Below are 6584 nucleotides of genomic sequence, written 5' to 3'. Positions count from 1 at the left end.
TTAATTATGCAAAATAATTAATTAATTAATTAATAAGACTAGTATCTTATTCTACACACGATAGTATATAATAAATTGTTAAGATTACTTAAATTGTATTTATTATGAATATCAGTACATAAATCCAATTTATAACCTAATTAATTATTAATTATACTAATTATAATTAATAATCATCATGTTGAAGAATATACATTATTATTAAAATAATTAATGTCTAAATAATTTATCTACATTAATTAAGGAAGTAATACCTAATTAAATAAATAAACAAATATAAAATAAAGTAGATAATAAAACAATGTCACCGGTGCTAGGCTCAACCCAACACCATGCACAGCACGCCTTGCCCTACAAGGGCGCTGGCCCGAGCCTAGCACAACTTGTAGGGTGCACTCCAAGAGGAAAGAAGGGAAAAAGGAGGAGGAGAAGAAGAAGAAGAACGGAGGTGCGGAGAGAGAGAGAGAGAGAGAGAGAGAGAGAGAGAGAGAGAGAGAGAGAGAGAGAGAGAGAGAGAGAGAGAGAGAGAGAGAGAGAGAGAGAGAGAGAGGAGAGAGAGAGAGAGAGAGAGAGAGAGAGAGAGAGAGAGAGAGAGAGAGAGAGAGAGAGAACTATAAAGGCCTGGTTGGACGGGCTGGCGGCGGGCCCACCGGAGCTAGCTGGCTCGGCCTAGTTGGCCGGGCTAGCGGCTGGGGGTGCCACATGGCACGAGGCCACGTCATGCCATGCAATTTTTTTTTTTTTTTTTTTGGATTGGGTTGTTACACTAAATATAAGTTTTTTTTACTTTTTTTTATATATCTAACTAAGTTTATTATATAAAAAATTCAGACTAAGAAATGAGATCAACTAATCAAAGTTTGGAGCTTAGCCTCAAACCAAACAACATTAAACACCTAAGGCATGTCATCCTTGTTAGATAATAAGAAAAAAGAAATCAGCGACCATGTCGAAAACATGAAGGGCACCCAACGACGCTCATCGCCTACACATGATAAGCCCCCAAGAGGGAGGCCAACCAAGAAGTTTACCAATGAAATGTCCACTCTTCCCGACTGGCCTACAACCTTTTCAGGTCAATGATGGCAGATCCATTCGAGTCACTATGTACCCATTGGAACAGGGAAACCATGGAAGGAGACAGCTCCCTTAAGCACAGATGTAGATCGATCACTTCGAGACAATTGAGCCCAAGAAGTAGAGGTCGAGGTCTAGGAAGCCAGAGCAAGGAAAGGGATATTTATACCATTAATCTTATAACTTACGTGAATTTATTACAAGATATCAAGTGACATCTAAAGAATCAAATGATTTGACTATTTTGTTCCTACTTTATTTTAGGGAAAGAACCAAACAATTTGATAGTTTTTGTGCTTCATAGTCCAAAGTAGACTTTTATATTAGCTGGTTGCCAGAGGTTTCCATGAAGCTTGATTTAATTTTTGAAACAATTAATGATCAAATCTTTTCACATTAATAACCATTAGACACCATTCTCAAGTCATGAAACATTTGCCAGAGTATAGATAGTATGATTGTTAATCTAGTACTCAGCAAACCTACCTTAATACCAATTGCAAATCTAATAGATTATAACAATATAGAGAAATATCATGAAGAGCTCACCAAATTAATGGCTTTCATTCATCACAAGTAACTAAAATTTTGGAACAGATTAAGAGCCCACAATCGAGCAGATGGCTGTCTAGAGACCAAAATAGGTCTTAATCTCAAAGCCTCTATTAATACATTCTTAATCAAAATCTCCAAACTGTCGACCGTGAATATGGAATAGTAGATCACTTTCTCCGAGCCCCAATTAGAAGCTCCATTTTCCGAAATTCCTCATGAGATCTTGCGTAATTCTCCAGGTTGCCCTACAACATCGTCTCTAGTCTTATAATCTGTGGCATAACAGAAACGAAGAGATGAAGATTAAATGACAAGCTAACCAAATTATTAAGGCCTCATAGCAGTCCTGAACATAGTCAATTCTCAAGCTATCAGGGAAAATATTCAGAGCAATGTCAGCTAGCTATCAGAAGCTGGAATCAGACTGAAAAACTTGTGCAGGAGCAGGAGAAGGTGGATGCCAAGCTAATGCAATAGTACTGTTATGGCTTTTCTGCATCTGATATAATAACCGCAAAAGGGAAGAGTCTTCTTGAGAAGAACTGCGCCCAGAGAGGGCTTTCTATGAATTACCAACAGAAACTAGGTATCCATTCAATTTTATGTCTCTAAACTTATATTTATGCTCCAGTAACAATGGTTGGCACTATCATTTCGATTTCTTGTCAGAGATGAAGATGGAAGATACCTATGATAATGCGAAGAACATTCTTTATAAGAAATGTTGCCATTTCTCCTCATATATTGTTCTTGTGGCAACAAACTCTACAATGACAAATCATTGAAAAGGAATTTAACACATAAATAAGGGCCCTTCTATTATCTGAAGCTATTTATTATACCTCAAAAGATTTCGGTGAAGATAGACGGTAGTCTGATAAAAGTTTGCAATCTCAATTCTATACAGATAAAAATGGCCGAAAATACTTGGAAGATGAACTCAATAATATAAATTGAGAGCTTAGATTGAATTCTATATCATCATTAACCATGACCCAACTTCCCCAACATATCCTTTTCCAAACTAAGTTCAACAATAGAGAGGATGAAACTAAGAGAACATTTTCCAATTTGAAATCTATTAGGATGAGCCATTACCAGATGATATATAAAGTTGAATTCTAACAACAACACCCAAAACTATATAATCAGCAATCATGATATTTCAATTGGATAAACAAAAAAAGGGCAGCTATTTCATTAATTATCAACAACAAGAAAGCTATATAACTATCTGAAATGAAAAGAAGAATCACGAGTAGGTCAATTATCGACCTTATATCTTGACGATCTTAGCAGCTCTGATCACAGGGTTAGCCCTCGCGATCTCCTCCCTCCCTGCAGCCTTGTAGTCAAAGGAACAATCATGGATATCAGAGTATCTATGGAGACCGCAGAAGAGATCGCCGCAGCGGCACCGGAATCCGGTGAGCCCCACCTTCTTCCGGCAACTGGAACATCTATTACCAAATTTAGTCGGCTTCTCAGATTCCTTGTCGGGTTTCGGCGCGCAAGCGACCGCGACAACGGCGTCGGCTATGGGAGATTCAGGTCTCTCGGGCTTCCCAATCGGGAGCTCCTCGCATGGTTTCAGGAATAAGGAGGGTGGTGGTGATGCTGGCGATGGAGAAGGAGAAGGGGAAGAGGAAGAGGAGGGCTTGAGGATCTCGGCTTCATCTTTGTCAAGGTTGCAGCTTTCTCGTGCCATTAGATGGTAACCGAGGAGATCAAAAGAAATTAAAGGGGAAAGCAAAAAAGATCTCACGAGAAGAAGAAAAAAAAAAGCAACTTTTTATGCTGGAAATTTATTAAGGTACTTTCGAACGATAAAGAAACGATCCTCAAGCTATTAAATCGAAAGACGGGAGCTTTTTTTTTTTTTTTTTTTTCTTTTGGAAGAGAAGTCGAATCGTGGAGATAAAAAGAACAATCAAAAGGAAAGATTCTTGCCAATTTTCTTGATAAATCGAGAGAGCCAAGCCATAATAACGTACTTGATAGACAACAACAAAAGATTAAAAATTAGAAAGGAACGAGATCGATCGATCCTTTGGAAACGAGAGACGAGAGGAGCATTCGTCGGAGAAGAGGAGGATCAAAGACAGTTATAAAGGTCGGAGCTTTGAAGCGGTCGATCGAGATTAAAAAAAAAAAACAAACAAAAAAACAAAGGGGGACAAATGAATGAACAGGGAATTAAGAAAGAAAAAATATATCTATATATATAGGATTATAACAATAAAGAAATGGTTGGATAATCTTTGGTCACAAGCATTTCGAAAGAATAAATAAATAAATTGGAAGCCACCAACCAATTTGATGGGCTCCTTGGGATGTTAGAACTTGGACATCGTGGTGTCTTTGCTCTCTCTTTGGCCGTGTCCGCATTCAATTCAATGTCGAAATGCGTTGGAGCTCTGGTAGACGTCTGATGTAGAAAAATCAAAGGCTGATGATGTGGGTGCAACGTATGGCAAATGTCACACAAAGCTTTCTTTGTGATCAAAATCACGGGGCTAGAGATTTCACCTAAATAAAATCTAATGTCGCACCTCAATATCACATATCAAAGTCGGGCACTTTATTATTCCTTATCACAGCCACAGGCATGCACAAAATATAGCCCAATGCATAATATCGCCTAGTGTGCTCCTTAAAATCTCCTCTCGAAGTTTTATCGTATTTTTAAACTGAGTGTCCATCCTCTCGAAGTTTCACCGTATGTTTAACGACGAACTCTCTTTTCGACTACTCCTCAATGGGTTTCTCCTATACTACTGAGTCTCTGAAATATTAAATTTTTAAACTCTCCTTTAGACAGACTTCTGAGGTTCACAGTCTAAGGATTTCAAGGCAAGACTCTGCAATACCATATGCATCACGAAAGGTTGTTCGATAAACACTGTAGTCAAATAGAAACATTGATACCACAAGCCTTGGCCACACTTTTGTCCATAGCAATTCCATCTAGTATCATGCACTAGCACTTCCCCCAATCGACTCGACATGGATTCACAAAACCATGTCATCCATGCCATCAAGTCACTGAAGTTCTCAAGCAGTTGCGGCCTTCTAAATGCAGCATATACATTGATGCCTAGTCCTTGTCACAACTTCAGCTGATCTACTTGCTAAATATATGTCACAAGATAGGCAATAGAATACTCACCACCTGCAACGATACCGACCACCGATGTCTCATTAGCATGCTAGTTTACCACCTACATCCTTGACCCAACTCCGCGTAAGTGTTTCTCACTAATTACCACTTAAAAAGCTCACTAATTTTCAAGATTTTATCAATCAAGGCAGTGCATTAGTGCTTATCGAGAACATAAGAGAAACCTCTCCTAAATGCCTTACCCCATAATATCTTTGGCATCATGTCGCATGCAATACCCTAAGTTCATGTCACTCCGCAAAACTACCCAACTCTTATACTAAGAGTCCGAAGTAGGGCTACCTTATGTCATGTCATGAGAGTGTTATGGGGAACTCTTATACTAAAGAGTCCTAAGTAGGGCAAGCTGAGGCCACTTAGCTCTGTGTGTCATTTCTCTCCTTAAAGGAGTAGTACTATCTATACCAAATCAACACAATTATAACTTTGGCATTGCTATGCTTCCACCTACATTGTGAATGACATTTTCACACAATCCCTTCCCCACTATCAAAGCAGAGCAAAGATGTTGTGGAGCTTTACTTTCTCCGGCACCAAGAGACATTTCTTCCACTCCATTGCACTAGGTTGTGTTACTGGTAGGCAGTAAAATATAATTTAGTCTTTTTCACTTTAAAGTCAATATTCTCATTTTCTTTAAATTAAAAATTAGACTAGTCTTGTAAAATAATATAGAATCTTTCTTATTACCACGTCGTATTTATGCTCAAAATTATTTTATTCTTTATATTTTAAAAAGTCTCAAACTAATTCTTATACTTAGGACTAAAATAAGACCATTGAATTTTTTTATCGAAATTAACTAAGCGCCACCAAATGACAAATATACAAACATGCAAAACACGCTTTCGAGATCACACCGTCAACTGATTATAATTAGCCATATTTATTTCGTTGTCTTATAAATTGCACCAATAGTTGTGATTAGCTACTAAACTTCATAAAAATTTGAGTTAATTATACTTACCATATAGTTAGCACAACCTAATTTTTTTTCCCATATTACCATATATTTAGGTTGTCTTCACCGGAGCTCTTTCCCCATAATAGCATGACCTCGAAGAACCACCCCTAGCATTAAAAAAAATAGACGCAAAGAGGCCATGGGACCAAGAAAGTAGGAACTATTCACAAAAAAGAAGAGAAAATGACTTATGTTAAAAGAAAATTATATTTGTGTTAAAAAATATAAGAAAATGAGGGAATTCAACCCGCCAATTTATTTTAAACGTTATTTGAACACGCTCAGTCCCACTTTATAAGTATAGAAACTAATTTAAAAAATTTTAAAATACATAAAAATAAAATAATTTTAGACATAAATACAAGAGCTAAAATATATTTACCCCTTAATTATTCTATAAAAAAGTAATGTGGTTGTCACTTGACTAATTAATTAATTATAGATGTTACAATAACCATTTTACTCTTATTTTAATTTTTCTAGAGAAATTATATTTTATCCCTAATAGTTTGGTCTAAATTTATTTACCCTTGTAGTTTTATTTCTTTCATTTTACCCCCATTATAATTATATCCAAATTGAAACCGGATAAAATTGTAAAAAATTGGATAAGCTTTTCAACGCATCTAAAATAATACTAATTAAATTTCATGTGACAAAATAAGACAAACATACATCTAGTTAATATATTTATCATATCTTTGGAACTAAATCTGATGGATATTATTTCAAATATGTTGAAAAACTTATTAAATATTATACAACTTTATATCTATGAATATTCAAATTCAACTTGTAGCTCGATAA

General features: G+C 36.3%; 1 long non-coding RNA gene across 1 annotated transcript; it reads right to left on the bottom strand.

Annotated features, from left to right (window-relative positions):
- Positions 1–1609: 1609 nt before the first annotated feature.
- On the bottom strand, positions 1610–3977 carry LOC140798316 (uncharacterized). Its single transcript, XR_012110816.1, has 2 exons — positions 2908–3977; positions 1610–1904 (listed from the first exon to the last, which is right to left on the bottom strand). It is a non-coding gene; the product is annotated as an uncharacterized lncRNA (long non-coding RNA).
- Between the last annotated feature and the right edge of the window lie 2607 nt (positions 3978–6584).

This window comes from Typha latifolia, chromosome 11 (genome assembly GCF_019914945.1).
Source record: "Typha latifolia isolate L0001 chromosome 11, TyphaL0001v2, whole genome shotgun sequence".
Classification (NCBI taxonomy): Eukaryota; Viridiplantae; Streptophyta; class Magnoliopsida; order Poales; family Typhaceae; genus Typha; species Typha latifolia.
Note: the sequence above shows the minus strand (reverse complement) of the source record. Positions and strands in the feature narration are given on the sequence as shown.